General features: G+C 49.2%; 1 protein-coding gene across 2 annotated transcripts in view; it reads right to left on the minus strand.

The window, feature by feature from the left end:
- Positions 1 to 12,370, minus strand: part of LOC115908924 (galactosylgalactosylxylosylprotein 3-beta-glucuronosyltransferase 1-like) — a 28,301-nt gene extending 15,931 nt beyond the window's left edge. For both annotated transcript variants that reach the window (XM_030957885.1, XM_030957876.1), the window contains exon 1: positions 11,973 to 12,370. The gene's annotated coding sequence lies outside the window, so the exon portion shown is untranslated. The remainder of the gene's footprint in view (positions 1 to 11,972) is intronic.
- Between the last annotated feature and the right edge of the window lie 8,025 nt (positions 12,371 to 20,395).

Below are 20,395 nucleotides of genomic sequence, written 5' to 3' on the forward strand. Positions count from 1 at the left end.
AGAAAACAAAAAAGAAATTTGACAGAGCTAATGAAATCTGCTGGCTAGGTCCCACAGGAGCCAATACTTTAGAGACAGCACGTGGCTCAGCCTGCTATCCCCAGATAGATCAAGGGTATCCAGGCCCTATCTGGGCTATCAGCAGGAATGGAGATAACCCAGTTTGAATACAGACTAGACCTTGAACTTGGCTGCAAAGCCCGTCCTTGCAGGGAGCCTTCCGGAGCCTGAAAAAGGAGGTCTAAGCCAGGCTATTTTTAATCAGCCCAGACCCAAATGTCCTTCATGATTGATCCATATAACCTGTCACCACATTCTGCCCCCTGAGCATAGGCCAGGCTGGGCTGTGACTCAGAGGGACACAGCCCTCTGCCCCAGCACAATTTCCCTGCACTGCAGAGCCATAATCCAGGGGTGCCAGAAATACCCAGAGAAAGATTAGCAGCTCAGGCCCGAAGAGAAGCAGGGGGTACCAGATGTCTCCTGAGAAAGCTTGCTCTCTCCTGAAAGACCTCTAAGCTTGGAGTTATCCCATCTTGAAAGGGAACTCAGGCTTATTCAGACGTCAGCTCCTCTTCCCTGCTGCTGAGCACTGGCAGAACTGAGGTCCTTTATAGATGCTGATGACTATTACAGAATAATAATTCCAAATGTATCAGCATGAATCAGCCCAATATCTGCATTAGCCAAAAAAAAAAAAAAAAGCAGCTCTTTTTTTTTCCAAGGAGGAAAAATAATTCTAAGGAAGCAAAAACAATAGTGGATTGTTCCAAAGTTTCTGTATATCTCATTCAGAGCTTTCCCTACTGAGTTAACAGCTGATGCCTGTTCAGCAGGAGTGGGAGCTGTCATTTTACAGCTTTTTTACAAAAGCAGAAAGGAAAAACCCATAGTATTGCCTTCCAGAACATTTTCAAAGATGGAGAGGAATTACTTTTTCAGAGAAAAAGGCATTAGGCATTATTTGATGATAACTACATTTCACAGGTTCTTGTTATGGGGGGAAAAATCACATTGATCATGAGCTCCTTGTAAAGATATGGGGCCCAAAGGCCAATGCTGTTCCTCTGATAGCAGCCAGGATACAGAGACAGGCTTTGATCTCAGCTGTGTGTCAATATGACATCAAATGCAGACCTCCAGAGGAACAAGCTATCACTAATGCACACTCTTGGTTGATTTAGACAGCTTGTTTTCCTCCTGCTTTCAAAGGCAATGTTGAAATGCTCTTCCCTGCTGGACTTCCCCATTACTCCTAGGGAGGGCAAAAGAAAGCAAAGGAGAAGCTGCTCTGGCTGAAATCACAGTGCAAATGAGTGGAGCAGCAGTTATGTCACTTAAAACACCAGTGTAGCTAAATATGTCTACTGTCTTCCCAAAATCTGTGAAAGCACTGGCATTTTAATGGTTACATGTGTGTGCTGGCCCCCTGAAGAATCAGAGCCCTGATCTGTTATTGTATGGAGAAAACTGTGGGCAGAGAATGAATGCAGTGTAAAGGCAAGAATCCCCCTGAGTTTTTATTTGGGAATGCTGGCTGAATTATGTGATCAATAAAAGCATCGTGCAAACAGCAACTTTGTGTGGAATGTTCTTGTGGGTGGCTGCTCCATATAGATTAAGACAGAGAGGACACTGGACAGCACTGATGCCACATCATGCAGGTGTTAGTTGTGTGGGATCACAGAGAGGAGAAACACCACTCTGGCATCTCTGATGGACATTTTTGCTGTTGCAGCTCTCTGAGCTGTGTGAAATACGCTCACTTTGAAACTGACTGGGATGGTCCAAAATGCTAATTCTGATTTCTTCCTCCAAATAAATCATCAGCACTCATTATATTTGCCACTTGCTGTGCAGCATCCGAGTGTCATGTGGACACTTCTAGAAATAAACGCAGAATGGATAAATTGGCACCTAGAGAATTGTCTTTTGCCATTGATATACGTTATGGTCCGCTGCTTGATTTGTACCTTAAATGCCACAGCTGATCTGTATAGCTTGGGCTTCATTAAAAGAAGCACTAGAATGAAAATTAGAGTCAGCACACAGTGTTTATTTTTCTGCCTTCTGCTTGTGAAATAAAAAGGGAAGAAGAGAGCAAAAGAAAGAAGGGACAGGAAGCTGATGGTCAGTGTCCTGCTGTCCTTCCCTGTCCTAACAGGGAAACTGTTGACTCTGGACTACAGACAGGCCACATTCAAATAATGTACCAAGGTGTTTGAGATCAAACCCATATGCAATTCCCACCATCTGGGAATGCCAGGGGAGCAATATCTAACTTGGGCACTGGCAGCAGCTGCCAGCATATATCCCTGCATCATGATCAGAGTAAGTTTTATTTTGTAGAAAAAGTTAGCAGTGGATGCATTTGGGTGAACAGATGGAGCTGAGGAGTAGCAAAAGTCACATGCCCCTTTCTAACAACAATCCAAGCCTACCAGAAAAAAAGCATTGGGTTTTGGTTTCTGTTTTTCCATGTCTTGCACAGTTAAAATGGAAGAGTCTGTTGGGAAGGCAGGGAAGGCAGTGAGGAAATTGAGGGCAGATGAGCTCACAGCATGAGAAACAAATTGCTCTGTCTCTTAGAGTGCATGGAGCTTGCCATAGGGCTTGCTTGTATAGGGATTGCTCTCTGCCATGCTCCTTAATTGCACATGAAAGCAGCCTGGTCTGAAAGTGTCTTTGCATGTAGTGTTTATACAGCTTCCCTTGGGAGGGAGGTCAGCCTGTGCAGTATTGTACTCATGGGCCTATCTGTGAAATTGTGTGCTTCAGGCTGCCCTAGGCCTGGATGCAAAAGGGGTTTGATATTCCCTCAGGCTGGATCTGTTTCCTGAGATTGGAGTATCATCTTTGCACAAATAGAACCACGATAACCCTGGGAGATGTGTCCTCCCAGCTCTTACACCTCTGCCCTCTGCAGGGTGTGCTGGGCAGTGCTGTCTTGCCTACCTTCCACATTCATGGGCTGCCAGTTGGCCTTGGGCAGAATAACTGATGAATAGATACTTCTGGCTGGAGAGGGAAGATGAACTAGACTTTTTTTGAACCCTTCTCTGCAGTTTGAGAGCCCTTGGAGCTTCCAAGGCAGACCAAGTTGGCCTGGAAGATCAGGGCAGACAAAGAGTGGTTTCTTGTTAAAATCAGAAATGGGCTGCTGCTGTACATCTGAGAGGTGGATATGAATCTCTCCTGATTCTGGGGATGAATCTGGCTCCCTCCTTGTGCTCAGGGAAGGAAAGGTGTCTCTGGTTATGAGGATGTTTGTGGAGGTCAACAAGCCGGGTTAGGTGTTTCTAGCTTCACACATGCACATGTGAACTACCTCCATTGGTTACCAGGTCTGCAAAAAATACCCCTGAAGGGTCAGCAACAGCTTCTAGGTAGAGGAAACATCCAAAAACTGCTTGGGAAAGAAGAAGGAAGAAACTGGATTTTTGCTTCTGCTGCTGTAACTAATTTCTAGGCCATTTGTGTTTGTTCTGGTGCTCAGGTTAGGACCCATGTTTGGGTTAGGAAAGAATGACTTGGTATCAGATTTTATCAGTTTGGTAAGTGCAGTGCAGAAGGGAGCACACAAGAGCAGAAATCTTGCCTAGTGACTATTTTGCACCAGTGTTTAACAGCTCCAGGACTTGGTTTGTCTTCAAGAGAGTTACAACCCAAGTGTGGCTTGGCTTGGCATGGTTTGATGGACTGTGAATAAAACTTGCTGAGATGGCAGCTTATCTACCACTGAACAGGAGCTGGTGTTGACAGAAGAGCCACAAGCATCCTCTGCAGCACCTCCAGAAGAGGCTGCTAGGTGGGAAGAAAAGTACAGAGTTTGTCTAGCGGACTGACATGACCAGGAGCACAGCTGGGGAGACTGGTCATGATACAGGAACAGGCTTGGATTTATTCTCAAGAGGGTGACAAGAGAGGCTCTTAGAGGTGGTAAGAGCAATTTTAAATTATCCTTTCTCAAAGAATCCTTTGGGGTAAACTATATTCACCCCTAAAAGTCCGCACAGAGGTCAGCAGTGATGATCTTAGCAAAATGCTTATTGGTGTCCTGTGACTTTGTAATGGTCCTGTTCCCTTGTAATGGAGCTGCTGATGCATATCAAGTAATAAGAGATTTATTGTGTTTTCCTTAATGCTCCAAGAGTCCTATTCTAACACAGAAGTTAGAAACCTCACTTTGGCTGTAAAAAAACCTCCTGTTATAATTGGATGACATGCTGCTGAGCACTGTAGGTTTGAGGAAAATAGGAAACAGTATGAGAGTTGCTAACCAGAATGGGAGACACACTAGGATTACTGGAGGAGTTATGGAGAAGCCTGTGGGCAGCTACAGTTCAAGAGGTGCTGGTATCCCATGCTGGAGAGCAGACATGAGTTAAGGCAGAGCAGGGGACTTGACTGGAGAGAACACCTGAAATAACTAATTGTTCACAAAACAGAAAATGTAAGAGGTTGGTGGGAGTAGGATGGAGGAGGTGGCTCCAAGGGCAAAAGAAAACAAAAATAGGCTGGGGTAATAATGTTGGCCAGGCTGAGATCTGCTACTTAATAACACTTGACAAAATGCAAATAATTTCTCCTTCCTAAAGATCTGCCAGGGGATGCCTCAGCTATCTGGGGTCAATGATTAACACTCCTACCTCCTTTTCTATTGCTCCATGGAGATGAGGAGCTGGCACACATGTCTGAGGGAGGAAAAAGCTTGCTGTGGACCGTGGAGCAGCAGGATTTGCCAGCTTGCCTCTGACTGCCCAGCCCAGCCCTGAGCTACAGCTCAGCTGGGCTTGTGTTTGACTTCAGCACACGCTGCTTGTGGGCTTTGTAGAGGTGCACAGGGATAATCAGGATTTGGTTTCTGTTTGCTTGCTAATTTCAGCCCCTGCTGTGAGATTTGGATGTTTCTGAGGATTCTGTATTAGCTTTAATGATTAAAAAATTATTTCAATGCTTAGTGAAGAAGATGCATGATCTATCATAGAAGCCGCTTAGCAACAGGACTCATTAAGACACGTATTAGTACAGAAAGATATCCTTGCCCCAGCGCCCTCTTGGAATGACTATCCACTCATCTAAACAAGATAAAGGTCTTTGCTGGCCTCCTGTGAGGCCAGAGGATAAAGCAGTCAAGTGTGAAACAAGATTTCTTGGTTCTTTTTCTGGCTTCGACTATGCGTCAGTATGTGGATCTGGGCAAATCATTTCACCTGCTTCAGTGCCTCAGTTCCCCCACAGGTGAGATAAGCACAACAATGTATAAGCACTCTGGGGAAATGACTTTCAAGTGCCTAAGCTCATTAGAGAAAAAACAACCAGCACAGTGAATAAAACTGTCTCAGCCCCTTGCTGGTAGTTTGTACTAACCACACGGTTCACTTTGTCCTCCTGAAGCCCCACATACAGTTAGCTAATTACAGGGGAGAAAAAAGATCTTCTCCTAGCTCCTTACCACCTGGTGGTAGCCAAGCACAGATGTTAAAACTTGTCATTTGGCTCAAAAGAATTGATTTTAGGCAAAGCATTTCTGGTTATCCTTCAAGAAAGGAAAGGGTCTGCCAGTTCTGGGGCAGGATCTAATTTTGCTCAAAGGAACGCTGTTAAATACCATGTCTGAGAGGAGAACAGTAATACTTTGTGTTTTATTCCCAGAGTCATTCACTGAATCTCTCAGGCAGCAACATTCTTAGGAGGAAAAACAGAAGTGGAGTGGAGGAAGCAGGTGTAAGAGCAGACATTTCAGTCCACAGTGAAAAAGCTGAGGCATTCCTGATTCTTCAGCTTACATGCAGGACCCTGAACTTCATACCTGGATGCAAAAACTGTGGTCACACCTTAATGTGGGGTAAGGGTAAAGGAAGCCTAAATGACAGGAAAACAAGGGAAGAAAAATAGGTGTAGGTGAGAAACTAAGGTGTGACTGAAAGTGATTCCTGAGGAAGGGAAAGGGAACAGAAGAAATGAGGTTAATGGGAATGCAAAAGGAGGAGGAGGAATGAACAAGGGTGAGGGAGCAGGAGACCAAGTGGGACAGCAAGCAGGAGGCACAGTCAAATCATCTGAGTGCTCTCTGAAGAGATTGCCTATTTTGTTTCTGCCCTTTTCTGTGTGTGATCTTGCCTTAAAATTGCAGGAATGTGGCGGCACAGCACTGGCGCTCTGATTTATTAATTCCATCCCGTCCCACAAGCCCATAAAACAAAAGCATCTGTGTTTGCTCAAGAGAAAACCATGAAGGGCCTCATTCACGTCAGAGGTGGAGAGAGAAGCTGGCAGATAGAGGAAAGTCATCGTCTCCTCCTTCCTTTTCACCTTTGTGTGGATCTAGGCTGGGGGAAGGGCCTCAGGAGAGAAGGATCCAGGGAATGAAGTATCAGCAGGGAGAAAGTTAAGCTCACCCTGGCATTTGTTAAGCTCACCGCTGGAGAAAGCGGAGGGGAGACACAATGAACACAATGGCTGGACCAGTGAGGAAGGCAGCCCAGCATAGCAGAGAGGACAAGATCCCTTGCTGCCACCCAGGCTCATGCAGCACTGGTCTCTGAAGTGGCACTTTGTGCAGTGTTACCCCAATGACCGTCAGTCCCATTGCTGCAGTCACAGTCAGGGCTTTCATGAAGCCTAGCACTGTTGCCTAACTCATAGCTATGGACATAACCATAAAAATAAATTAAATCTGCCAGTCATAGTTGAAATACCCCTTTACTGCTGTTTTTAGCTTTCAGAATGAGGGAGGGTCAGGGCAAGATGAATGTTAACTATCCTACTTTAATAACTGGGGCATGAAGGGGGAGAGGAGCCAGCAACCTCTACTCCTGCCAGGCAAGGATCAACTGTGCTGTTTCTATCAAGAGGCACTGGGAGATTTTTGTTGGGAGCAGAGGACCTTGCTAAATCCCTGCCCTTAAGGACAGTGTCTTTAGAAGCCAGGCTGCCCTGCAACGCTCCAGGGGAGCATCACCTCAGGGTCTGCAAGTTACTGCTGCCTGCCTGGCCCTTGGCTTTTCCTCCAAGTTCTCCCACACAAGGATTGCCGAGGAGCAATCCTACTTTGCTTAGCAAATCACAGTTCCCATGTGCCCTGTACTCCCACACACAGACCCACCGTGAACTTACAGAACGAGACAACACTGCTGCTCTAAAATCTTTTATCCAGAGCTGAGATTGCCCGACTGCTAACCTTGTTCAGCTCCAAGTAATCCCAGCACTTTGCTTGGCTAGAGGGTGGCTGTACTGGGAATAAATGCCCTTGCTCTCATTGACAAGAGGTAACATCCAAAGAAAACCATTTCCTTTTGCAATGCAGCATTATTCATAGACCAGCACCACATAAAGTTGCCAGGACGCTGGCAGTCTGCTAAAATCCACAACATGGGCAGGGGAAGTGGCAGCGTAAGCACCACTGGACCAGCTCAAATCTCAGCAGAAGTTAACCTGAACCTGCTCCAGCTGACAAAACCCAAGCCTACAAGAGCTAAGTGTCAGCACACAGGCTGGAAAAAGTTTTTTTTCTGCTTCTGCCTGGAAATTAAAATATGCCCCAGTGATTTTCACTTAAACATGTCTGTGTCCTTTTGTCCTTCGTCTTACATTGATCAGTGTTGGGGGTTTTGGAAGGTATAAAAAATCCTATGCTAGAGGATGTGAGAGGTTCAGCCCTGAAGATTTAAATATCTTTCAAGTGGACTGCCCTGTCCAGTGATGAACAACCCACTATCTATCACAATTTCTACTCTTCCTGAATCCTACACTCAGCACCAGCAGCATCTTGTAGCAGAGTTTCTTATGTCACAATGCACAGCATGGGAAAATACTTACTTTTATCATCAAATTGCTACCTTTCATGTTTTCCTGAATGCAGTCCAGTTCCTCTACTGAGAAAAGCCCTGTAGAAAAGCACTAGAGAAGCATTCATTCTCCCTCTTCTGTATTGTCGACTGCTTTGTTTTTCACCCCAATGTCCCTCCTCATGTATCTTCCTGAGCTAACTAACCCCATCTTAAGGAATCTCTCTATGTGTGCCACGCATTAGTGGGATTACCTGATCAGAGTAGGGATGAACAGCAAACAAAATCTGAAGGTCCCTTTGCTGGAGCTGTGGATCCCATTGCTGTGCCTCAGATCTGTCTGAGGAAAACTGTGTCTCATGAGGAAACAGATCACGTTTTATAAATCCCAGGAATTTGCAGAGTGCAGTGTTTTCATCTCAGGCAGAAAGATGTCAAACAGCCCCCCACATTGTGTGGTGGAGGAGGCCAGCAAAGTAGCTGATGGAACACTTGGGAACATTGGCAAAGTAGATAAATTTGAGTTTTAAGGAAAGGCCTTTGGGAGCACTAATGTTACATGACAGCAAGATAGAAGAGATTTCAAACTCTTAATTATGAGCCTGCACAGCCTAAAACAGCATGAAAGATTAAAGGACCAAGTTTTCATAAGTGTGCTGACCAGCGATTGAGATGCAGTTTGGAGAGGTACCCCAGCCTGGAGGAATCACTGGGGTCTGACCAGCGTCCCTTTTGAAGAACTGGTCTTAGGCAGTCATGTGTGCACCTGAGATGAGGGTGCTGACAGGCCCAGGTCTCATCCATGCCCTGTATTTATTAGTCTTTTGTGGTACTGGTAGGTTTGAAATCCCAGTCCTGTTAGGCTGAGCTGCTTCCCAGCAAATGCTTCCCAGAGACACAGGGGCCTCTCGCCTGTGAGACAGATGATCTGGGGCTGTCTGAGCTCTGACGCGCTGAGCTGCCGTGTCTCCCTTGGAAAGAGGGGGTAGTCATCCTGACAAACAGCTCTGTATGTGGGCAGGCAGTGCTCTTAATCACACATGCAGAGTGCTTGGAGATCTTGGGATGGGAAGCGGTGCAGAAAAGCCTAATGCTTATTATTAGGTAGAAAGGCCAGGAGCAAAAAGGGCAGAATGATTTCAGACTCCTCCAGGGCCCTGGAGGTGTGTGGGACCCAGATTCCAGTCTGCCTTATTACCTCCTTTTTAGGCTTCTTCTTTTATTAGGAACAATTAGATACAAGGAGGAAGGGGACAGATATCATCTTTCGTGTGTACATCCTGCGGAGAATAATTGCAGAGCTTTCTCAGAGCAATTTTGCATGCTCAGTAAAGGGCATCTTTGAAGCCTATCAAATATCTCATCCCTTGCAGGCATACATATGAAGGCTTGCAACACACGTTTTTATTGCTCCCAAGTATTGTGAACAGGAAACACTATCAAAAGTGCTCAAGGCGAGGAATAAGAGGCCTTGGAAGTAGTTCCAAGAGGTGGATGGAGTTGTGGAGCGGCTTCTTGTGTTTGGAACAGGAACTTTGCCTCCTGAGGCATTGGAGGAAAGCAGGAGGTGACTGTGCACCAGCACCCTGGGAGAGAGGGGCAGCCGAGGCTGGAGTTATGAAGGCACTGAGAAACACAGGGATGTGTAGAGCCCTGTCATTGGCAGGTGACTGCCATGGTGAAGAGGGTAGGAAAGCCATCCAGGGGTACAGCTGGAGACAATCCAATGCAGGCTCCTGCCAGCAAGCTGCCTGCTAGGTACAACTTTGGTCTTGGACACTAAGGACATCTCCTGGCCTGTTGCTGAAGCAGGGGAAAGTCTCCTGCCAAAAAGCACCTTTACCAGTGCTTCATAGGCAAGAGGAAAGGATGCTGAGTACACAGGAAACACAGCCTTGAGCTGTCCAGTGCAACCTTGGACACTCTGCAGGGAAGATGTCATTAGAGAACACAGGGACTAGGCACCAAAATATTCCCAAACCATGGAAAGAGTATAAATTTAAGGGCTGTACATTGTGGAAGTGTTTTGTCTCTTGCGTACATTTAGCTGCTGTATAGCTCTGTACAGCTCCCTAGGCAACAGTCTTCCCAGATGACGCTGTAACAAAGCCCAAAGGTGCGGGAGCTTGCCTCATTAAAACCCTTGTGGAGGGAGCAAGTGTCCTCAGCCCAACTGCTTTGTTTTCTATCCCGTGGCTGTTCAAGTGTCTTGCAAGGCAGGCTGGCCCTTTGTTGTAAAGGTGGCTGCATCTCAGCTGTGCTCTGTGTCAGCTCGTTGAATTGCTTCGGGATTGCAAGGTAGCCTAGATGATTTCGCTGCTATTATTATTATTATTATTACTACTATTATTGGTACTGCACTCAAAATGTCAAAGAAGAGCTTTAACTGGGTCTCACCAGATTCCTGAAACACCAGATACAATGAGTTAGCTGCCCATCTACCTCTGTACATTAACTGCTCTGCAGAGCCTTAATTCAGTGCAGACTGAAGTGCCCTGAAAGCAACACCAAAGTCACTCCTGGGAGGGACAGGGGGACGAAGGGCAGGAATCAGAGTCACGGAGCTCCTGGCCTCACACTGGGCAGGCACAGCATGCGCTCAGCTACTGGTGCTGTATCCCTGGTGTGCCCTGCCTGCCCAGAGAGACTCCAGGAAACCGTGGAGCAGGCACCAAGCAAAGGTGATGGAGCCCCCACATCCTGCTCCAGGGCACGGAGAAAAGGGGATTGGCAGCGTGCACGGCTGCAAACAGATGTGACACACGCTGTCACATACAGCTCTGCCAGTGGCTTCCTCCTGCCCTGTAAACTCCTCTATTTCCTGAGACAGAGGTTCCCATAATCTCGTACTGAGGAATCACATTTTAGAATATTGATGGCCTCCCTTCTGTGAGGTTCCTATCCTGCTGTGTCTGTGCACCTACCTCCCAGCTTGTGGAAGTGCTATATGGCCCCTGTTCCTAGTCTCTCTGAGGCTAGTGAGGTCAATGCCTTGCACTTCAGCTGGCTGTCCAGAGGTACAAGGTGTGAACCTCCCCATCCATTTTTCCCTTTTTGCACCTGATGAGATTTAAGCCCAAGCAGAAGTGGGTGATCAGACTCGTGTGTGAAGCTGCTGTACTTTGCTACACTCTCTGCCTATGTGCTTTCCACAAGGAAGCCTCCTCTGGGTCCAAAAAATGAGCTGAAAGCACCTGCAGTGGCTGCATCGCTCACTCTCCCCCAGTCACTTGCTGAGCTGTGTGGACTTCAAGTTATCGGACGGGTATTTATAGCTTGTCATTATTGCTCTGCTGTGGCGCTGCTTGGTGCTGCCCTGCTGATTCCAACACCCCTTCTCTCCAGCTGCACAGAAACTGCCCCTTGGCAGCTTTCCCTAAGGAGTTACTGAGAAACTGGCTGCTTCTCTCCAGATTTGCAGCACCTTGAGGGGTTTCTCTCTGTCACGCATTAGCTGCTGAGCCTCTCCCTCTTCTCCCCTGGCCCGAGGCTGGATGGGTCAGTGGCTGGAGCGGGAGGCCGAAAAAAAGTACTTTCCAACTTGCCTAGCAAGATCCACCCCAAGCTGCTCCAGAAAACCACAACTGCATCCCTCGGCAGATGCCCGTGTGCGAGGCAGGGGTAGAACCGGGCAGAACTCTTCCCCAAACCTCCTGCTCTTGCCCTCTCCCAATCCACGTCTGCAGAGCCCCTCACTGGGACGCCCGCCTGGGGTCGGTTCCAGCGAGGCTACCTGTGCCTGCACACAATCCCCCTTGTCGCCCTTCTGTAGTTTGGCTTCACCGGTATTTGTCACCAAGAGGCGCAATGAAACCTCTCCGGGAGCAGCGGCGTGCCCGGGACCGCGTTGGGTACCCTTGCTCGGAGATTCCCGGGTGGACACACACCAGGAATGAAGACATCTCCCCATAGCTGGAAAATTCCAGCCTGGGATTGGGATGTCGCTCCCCTGGAAGGTGTCCGGACCAAGGTGTGGGTGGATGCAGGGACAGGGGCCCCCCGTCAGGAGCGGAATCGGTTCCGGCGCTGAGCAGGGATGAAGTTCGGGGATACAGCTGCCTGTCGCGGGGCAGAGCACCCCTCCAGCGCCAAGCGCCGGGGGACCGCAAGGTCACCGCCGCATCCCCGGCGCTGCTCCCACCCCCAAAGCCCCGGTGCCCGAGCACGGAGTCTCCCGCTTACCTGGCGAGATGGGCCGGTCACGGCGGAGACGCCGGGGCGCCGGGTACGGGGCGGCACCGCGCCGGGGGCTGCCGGGGGAGCATCGCCCGCCGCCGGGCGGAGGCGTGTGCTCCCTGCGCCCTGCGAACGGCACCGGCACCGGCACCGGCCCGTCGGCGCTGCCGGTGGATGGCGGCGCCCGCCTTCAGACGGCGCCGGCGATGCGGGCTACGCGCGGCGCGGAGCCGATTTAAGGCCACCCCGTGCCGGGGGTGGGGGAGCGCCGAGGGCCGCCCGCAGCGGCTCCTGCGCGCCGCGCATCCCGCGGGGCCACCTTAAGCGGGGAAGGGGCGAGCGCGGAGCCGGCGAGGGGGGAAGGAGCGGCGAGGCGGCGACCCGGGCCGGGAACAGCGGGAAAGGCGAGCGGGGCCGGGCACGGCCGCCGCGCTGCCCCCGCCGCCCTCGAAGGGGGAGGGTTCCCGGCCCCGGCCGGCCGCGGCTCTTCCCGCCGAAGGCGAGGGGCGGGATGGTTTTGCCCGTGCCGAGGATCTCTCTTTGCCGCTGACCGGTGCTGGAGTGATTTTCCGCTCCGGCTGCTTCAAGAAAGAGCCACCTGCGATGGCTACAACCCGTGCGGGTTCGCTATCTATAAGGCAGTGACAGCCCGAACCTAGCGGCTACAGTGCTTCTGGAATTTGGTCCCGCAGTTGCTGCTTGATGCGCGCGTCGCCACTGCGTGCCTCAGTTTCCCTGGTGTGGGATGATGGTGATGTCGGTGAAACCGCTTCCCACTGCGGCAGCCGCTGGGCCATTCCTTGCTCTTGCCACATGAAGAGCCACAGCCAATGCCTTGTCTGGCGGCCTCTGCCTCGGAGCAGGTTAAATGGGAGCAGAAGACCACCCGTTTCGGTTTTCCCCTACCTACCTCCCTTAGGTGCTGTCTCTGGGCCGTAATAAAGTCACCATGGTGCTTGAAGTGGGGTGTGATAAGCAGCTCTTCCTTCAGGCTCCCAGCTGGGGCTGGATGCACAGAGGGCAGAAGTGAGGGCTGTCACACCTCAGCCCTGCTGTAGGAGACTTCCCCTTGCTCTGGGCTGCACAGCACACATCTATCCCCCCCCTTACCCTTCCAAGGGTTGCGGCTGCCATATTCCAGGAGTTTCTCCTGGAGAGGTTTCAGCTCTCAGCAAACCAGGAGGCACACAAAGTAGCACAGGCTCAGGTGGGGACTTCTTGATCACGTTTGGCTTCAGGTAACAAAGATCCTGCCATGGGATGCAGTAAACAGGGCAAAATATTTTGAGATCCTTGGCTGGCAAGTGCTCTTGGGGAACAAGAGAAGTCTGCCTCCTCAGGATAGCTGGCAGGTCTTGGCCATGTTTCTTTCTAGAGCAGGCATTTCTGAAAATACCTTGAAAAGAAAGACATCAAGTGACATTTTACAGCCCAAATGACATTTACAAAGTGGAACACAGATACAAACCCAACACCGACAAAGCAGCAGGCCAGTGCCTTTGCTCACCTGCTTCTCCCTTTGCCAAGGGGACATTCCAAACAGTTGAGTTCAGTGCCCAGAAGGACTATGGCCATGCTCACCACTACTGTGCTTATGGCTGTGCAGAGCCACCGGCTGTGTCCTTCTGCACCTCCCCTCCAGCTAGAACAGGGCATGGAGTGCTGCTCTTCACCAAGTGTACTGAGGGCTGCTCTTGCTCTGCCCTGGCATCCTAGGCTGCCCTTAATGGTAGGAAGCCACATCCATCCATCCACCCATCCATCCATCCGTCCGTCCATCCATCCATCCATCCATCCATCCATCCTCAGTGCTGGAGGCATGGAGTCCCCGGGTTGCACGGTCAGCCCAGAAGGGTTCTGTGTGCTTGTGGATGAAAGCCAGCGTGTGGGTGCCATCGAGATGCTTCCCCACAGATGGCTCAGCAGAAGCCTGAATTCCTCTTGCACTGCTGGCAGAAGCATTACCCTGCCCCAAGGATGAGTTAGCTGGGTTGTTCCAGCTCTGCAGCACCTTGATTTTAGGAAAATCCGCACCAAAGAAATTGATTGCCTATGCCTGCGAGGCATTGAATCAGAATTCCTTGGGATAAGGCAGAGATTTTATCCTCCTGTGGCTGGGGGAAGAACTTGAGGAGGAGTTAATTGACTGATAATTAACCACAGGCATGTTGGGTGGTTAGGGAGCTGCAGGCAATCCTTGGGTGAACACCCTGGGACCTCTCTAGGAGAGGTTGGTTAAGGACTTTGACTTCTGGGGTTCTCTCTAGAGTGGAAAAGCATGAGGAAGAGATCAGTTCCAAGGCTGCTGCAAACTGGAAGCCCAGATCACTCAGGCTTTGCTTACTCATGCTCCAGGCTCTCCCTTCTTATGTCCACAAGCTTTGACATGGCTGTTTCACTGCTACACACAGAGCCACAGTTTAGTCAGTCTGTCCTGTGGTTGGACTGGGGGTGCTGAGAGTTAGCAGTGCAGGAAGATGCTTCCCCTCATGCCACAGTCAGAGCTGGCTTCTGGCAAAAGCTGCACACTTCTGCAATGCTGGTGTTCTGGGGCAAGTGGGTCAGTGCAGAGATATTTTTCTCAGATAAAGCATCCACAGTGGATTTATTGGAAGGGACAGTGGAGTATCCAGTGTGCTACAGTCCTCTTTATCCCTCCTCAAGGCAGTGGCTGGGGCAGTCTGTGTTCCTAGGCACGTGGCAGTAGAGCTGCCACCCTGGTAAGACCTTCCTCCTTCCAGTGCCACCACAGCTCTGTCCAGCACAGACATATGCAGCAATCCACACTGCAGTGCTCTGGGTGGCAGCTCTTCCCTGGCATGCTGTACTTTCCTAGGCCATCTGCCCCTGTCTCTGCCCACACTTCCTCCACTGAAAGTACAACATGAAACCTCCATCCTGAGGCTGCCACTAAGCTAGGCTCCTTCTCAAGTGATAAGTGCTTCGAGATCCTGGGAGAGATGCTGTTGGAGAGGGTAGCTTACAGGTGCAATCTGTGTGCAATTTATTCCTGCAATTTGCTTTTCTTGCTTTTTCACTGCCATGCTCTAAGGGGCCTGATGCTGTGTCAGCCTTGAGGCAGACCCACAGACCACATCCCTGAATCTTGCAGCAGTAAGTCACAGCAGAGGGAACCCTGTGGAAAATGCTCACTGACTCGTGCTGCAGCGCTGTGAGCCTCCTGAGGTCTTACTCTATCTGGGCTGAGGGGCTGCAGCTGCTCTCCACTCTCCCCACTCACCTCTCCTGTTGCAGCTCTGAGAAGCAATGCATGGTGCAGTGTGTGTCTGAGACACCCTGTAGGATTGGGGGAGCAAGTTGTTCACACTTCCCACCTTTCCTTTTGACAGGGGATTTGGCTACAGGGCAGCAGGGACCTTGCTGGTGTCCTCTGCTGTGGGAATGTGTGTGATGCTGTGCTGTTGGGACCATCTGTTCACAGCTGTGCTGAGAACTTGGCTCTTCAGTGCCCTCAAGGCAGGGGAGAAGCAAAGAGAGCCCTGCTGGCATGGTGTATTTCACAAACAAAAGGTGAGGAGGAGCTGCCAGCAGCCCCGGAGGACAGCACACAGGGAATGTGGATTTGGGAGGGAAACCTACTGAAAAGGTCAGTAAAGAGTCATGCCCGCACCTGACAAGGCCTGTGAAGCATTGCTAGGTAGTGGCATCACACTGTTTCTGTGAATACAAATCTCAAAACATTGCAAAAACATGTAAATACAAATCTCAAAACATTGCAGACTAAATGTGAGTAAAACCTTCCCTCTGAATTGGGAACGTGGCACCCCTTCTGCTGAGAGGGAGGATAAGCCCTGGAGAAGACAACTTGTTCCCTCAAAGTCACCCCTGAAATCCATATCTGAGGGATGCAATGAGACACCAGAGGTCTTGCCTGCCAAGCCCCTCCCTGGTCAGGCTACATTCAGCCTGATGGTATTTTCAGAGAGCTTGCTGAACTGTCTTCTGCCTAGTCCACACCTCTGCCCCAGGACAGGCCCCCTTCCCAACTCCTTTCCTTCCCAGCCTTCTGGATGTGGTTAAAGAGTAATGGCAGAGGATGAGGAGGGGTGTCAGGTGCATCTCTTCCAAGGTCCAAAGCTGCAGCAGGGCCTCTCTCTCTCCTCGTTGTAAATCTGCCTGAGAATATGTGTGGCAGAACAAGCAGTCCTTGATCTAAAATCTGCCATCCTTTGAAGAACCTGTGCTTCAGCAAAGCAGCCAGCAGTTGCTGCCTGAAGAAGGCTGAAAAGCCACTCTGCAAAGCTCTGCAGTTTCATTTCTCTCCCCCTATAAGCGCCAGAGCTGTACACTAATCAAGCTATTTCTGCTACAAGCTTGGGAGGAAAGAAAGAGAGATTGTTAGTGTTAATGCTATTTTTAAATACTTTGCAGACTCTTGAATAGGATGATGATGGGGGCCGGGTAAGGACCCAGACAGAGACAGATTGATGTGTGGTAAACACATCTGCTATTCTGCAGTTGGGAGGCAGCTCCTTCAGCAGCACCACTCCAAAGGTGCAGCAAGGAGCCTCTGTGAGGGCTCTGCTCACAGCCTCTGACAGGGCTTTGCCTTGGTGCTTCCCGTGCTCTCTGCTCCTTCCTCGGCCACCTGCAGGGCAGTGTCACTGCAGAGGGGCTTAGAGCCTGCAACCTCCCAGGACTCAGCTTCCAGTGGCACAGCGTGTGTAAGGGTTCTGCATGCAGGCCAGAGCCCTCACACACCTTCTGTGTGGGGGGAGCAATTGCCTGCTTCTGCCTTACCCTGCACCCTAGGGATGGGGTGTGTCCAAGAAAGGCTGCAGAGAGCCTGAGTGACTGTCTTTCCTCAGATCCTCCTGCCCACCAGTTAAAGAAGTGCAGATCTAAAGAAAGTCTCAGGCTTTGGTCTCATCCCTGCAGGAGAAAATGTTCCCATGTGATAGGGAGAGAGCAGGATGGGAGCAGGGAGGTGAGAAGGAAGGTTGTACTGATGGAGAAGTTTAAAGAAACCCTGAACCTTGAGCTGTTTGGACAGGGGCTGTGTGTGTATCCCAAAGATGGCACTTCAGCATTCTGTCTCTCTGGAAAAGTTTTGCAAAGGGAAGATATGATTTACCTTTTGATGGATTTATGACCTGTTCTTTAGTGTCAAGCAGAGAGCTTTATCCTGAGGGTTGATCTCTATAGAATGGCTTAAAAAAGGAGGATGCTCTCTGTTAAACTGTCAGCTTTAAGAATTATTTCTGTGCCATTCTGTCAGCCCTGTCTCCATTAAATTCCATAAGGCTTTTCCTTAAAGGTAAGTAACTGCTTTTGTAAGAAACTAAATCTTAAGTGAGCTATCTGTTGAAAGCATGGATGGATCTTCCATCCCATTACAGTGAATCGATGCACGAGTAGTTTTGAAAGCACCGTCATAGAGACCCTGACTTGGACAAGGAGATGTTGCCACTCCACACACCCTGACCACAGCAGATCTCTCTGCACTGCCATCCCTAACAGCCAGTATTAATCTTGCATCCAGAAGGATGTGAACGGCCCTGCTTTCCATAACCGCTCTACTGACAGCGATGTCAAATCCTTTTTCCAAAAGCTGATCGTGACACGTCCTTTGTCTGCTCCTTCTGGGAGGCGGAGGGAGGCTGGGGGTGGAAAACAGAGGGCAGTTGTCACCCAGCTCCTCGGCTATATGAGAAAGTGGCTTCTGTTTCCGAGCTTCTCCCTGCTCCACATCTTTCATCGGCATCGAATTGAACAAGACTTTCTTTTGTGCAAGGGGAATGAATGGTCCGCGCGAGGGTCAAATAGCACCGCCTGCCCAGGCTGGGGCCTGCCTCACACAGTATGGGCTTGTCCTGGGCACACACAATCGCTGTCAGTTGTGTGTGCCCCCGAGGCTGGCCTTCCCTCCTGGCACTGGACACAGGGGGGCAGAGTCCATGCATCCATCCAGCCATGGAAGGAGGTGAATGTCAGGGCAGTGCTACCCTCTGCAACATCCAGTGCTGCATACATGCAACATCTAGTGGCTGGGGAGGGCTTTTCTGCACTTGGTGTCCCCCACTTGCTCAGTTAGTGCTTGAATGCAAGTCTGAGCATGCCAGCAGTTCCATGTCGTCACAGCTGTGAAGTCCTGTATGAAAGACCTACATGTGGAGGTCAAATAGGAAATTTCTCTTGATGTGGTGATGTTCTGATCTGGGTAACAGCTCTAGTTGCGATTTTTGGTCTTTAAATGAGAGGCAGCCACAAATCCCTATGGATTCTCTGAGTGAGCCACATGCTTCCTCCAGCACAAGCATGCAGAGTCATCTCATAAATGCGACAGAAGCTTTTGATCATTGTCTGCTAGAACAGAATCTGCTTCCTGCTGTAGGTTATGCATCACAGAAAGATGCATGCTGGTCTTTGCTGGTGAACACTTAGATGTTTGTTCATCCGGCCTTCTGGTGCGTGTGGGGCCCTCTGACTGCGTCAGCTATTGATGCCACCCTTCTGAGGCTGGGTAGCCAAGTCTGGGCAGAGCCTTCCCTCTTAGGAGGGCTGAATCTGTTGGTGAGAAAGCAGAATTTGTCAGGGCAGAGAAGTACATGGTGTCCAGTTTTTAGAGGAAAAAGGCAATGTCTTTTCCTCTAAGCCTGCAAGCTCTCCCTCAACAAGAACAGCCTCTGCTACTCCAGTGTAATCCTGCTTAGATTTCTACTTGAGAGATAGCTTGGACATTACAGATTCAATGCATTTAACATTCTTTGCTTTCTGGAGATCTCCTGAGCACTGTTCAGGCCAAGGTGATTACAGCTGTGCTGAGTGGAACAGCAAAAAAAGGCCAAGCCTGAGCCGAATGCCAAGACAGGCTGTTTCTGTGTCAATCAGCAATGAAGAAGTCTGTGCCCATGTCTATGGAAGAACTAAGGACTCTTGGTGATTGCTGTATCGTGCCACACCAGCAAATAGAAAGGCCACTGCGCTGGGCTCTTTGTTAAATTCATCTCAGCCTCTAAGCTGTCAGTTTTGAGTGCTCGTAATGCTTGGCCAGTTAATAATTTTTGCAACATGAAACTCTATTTCAGTCCTGAAATAGAGTATTGCGAAGTGTGCTAGACCAACGTGACATGACAAGGGCATTAAGAAGGCTCAGAAAGCTTTCAGACCTCTGGACAATGGATTATACTCCTGCTGATGGGCTGTCTTTAAGAACAAGAGGCAGTGCTACCCAACCTGAAACAGGTGGAAAGAGTCTATGAGCAAAGAAATGGGATGAGCTCATGAGCAGGGATATGGAACTCCCTTCCTCTCCATCCTCCTCCATCTGTTGACCTCATCTCAGCACTGCAGAGGACATTCTGCGTGGGAGATTCAAACGTTAATTCAGACTTTGGGCTTGCTTGGCTCTCAGCACCTCGCCCACACAAATCCTGCCAATAGTCATTATTGTGATGTCTTCAGAGCTACTTCCAGTGAGAAATATTGGGAAAAAAGTGATGGGTGGATGTAATGTAATGTGCTGACACCACATGTACCTCGTACCCCACTCTTTATTTCAGTCTCATTTGTGATGAAAGGCCTCCTTGCTCTTTCTTTGCTTTACATCTCAGAAGCAGCAAAGGATCAGGTCAGGGATATGAAATGAACACAAATGTGCACATGCTCCATGTATGTGTGCATGCATGTCTGTTTGTACCTGTGCAGCACTAGGAAAAAAGTCAATGATGTCTCCTCGAGTAAGTCACAGGTCACCTGTCACCTGTCACCTGCCTTTGAAGGTCTAATTTTGTTGGACAAGACTGATTTTTTCAATAGGGCACCTATAAGAAACATTGTCCTAAGAAGAACTAATAGTCTCAAAGAGAAAAAGACTACACATGTACTTTTGTATCCTTTAAGACTTGAATATTCTGGGAAGTTGAGTCGTGTGGCAATAGAACAGCACTTATTGCTCTAGCTATGTTATTTTAACTCCCTCATGTGCATAATCTGTTCTGGAATAAGAGTAATTACTCCAAAGTAAGAAAATGCTTTTATTCTAGAACAACATCTCCCTGAGGGTGAATTATACTGAGAGCAGAGTGTGAACTAGTTCTTCCTGCCTTACCAGACTTCAGGATGCAAAAATTGTTTTCTGACCTGCACCAGAATAAAAATCAGATTATTTTGAGATTTTTATCAGTGAAAACAAATCAGTGAGATCAGGAAGAGCTCCTTAGCAGCCTACTGATCAGTATCTGCTGTGGGTGGACGATCCACAGTTTGAGGTCTTTCAACTCTCTGATTCATGGGTGGACATTTACTTGGAAATCCTGCTTAGATAGAAATGTCCTGAAAACACTTCACTGTAATAAGTGCGTGTTCTGACTCTTATTGCCTTTTTTTTTTTAATTTGAAGTGTCCTTGTCCTTGAGAAAAGTTTCATCTTTGATAAAATCAGTTGGTAGTTTCCAATGAAACACTGG

This window comes from Camarhynchus parvulus, chromosome 1 (genome assembly GCF_901933205.1).
Source record: "Camarhynchus parvulus chromosome 1, STF_HiC, whole genome shotgun sequence".
NCBI classification, from domain to species: Eukaryota; Metazoa; Chordata; class Aves; order Passeriformes; family Thraupidae; genus Camarhynchus; species Camarhynchus parvulus.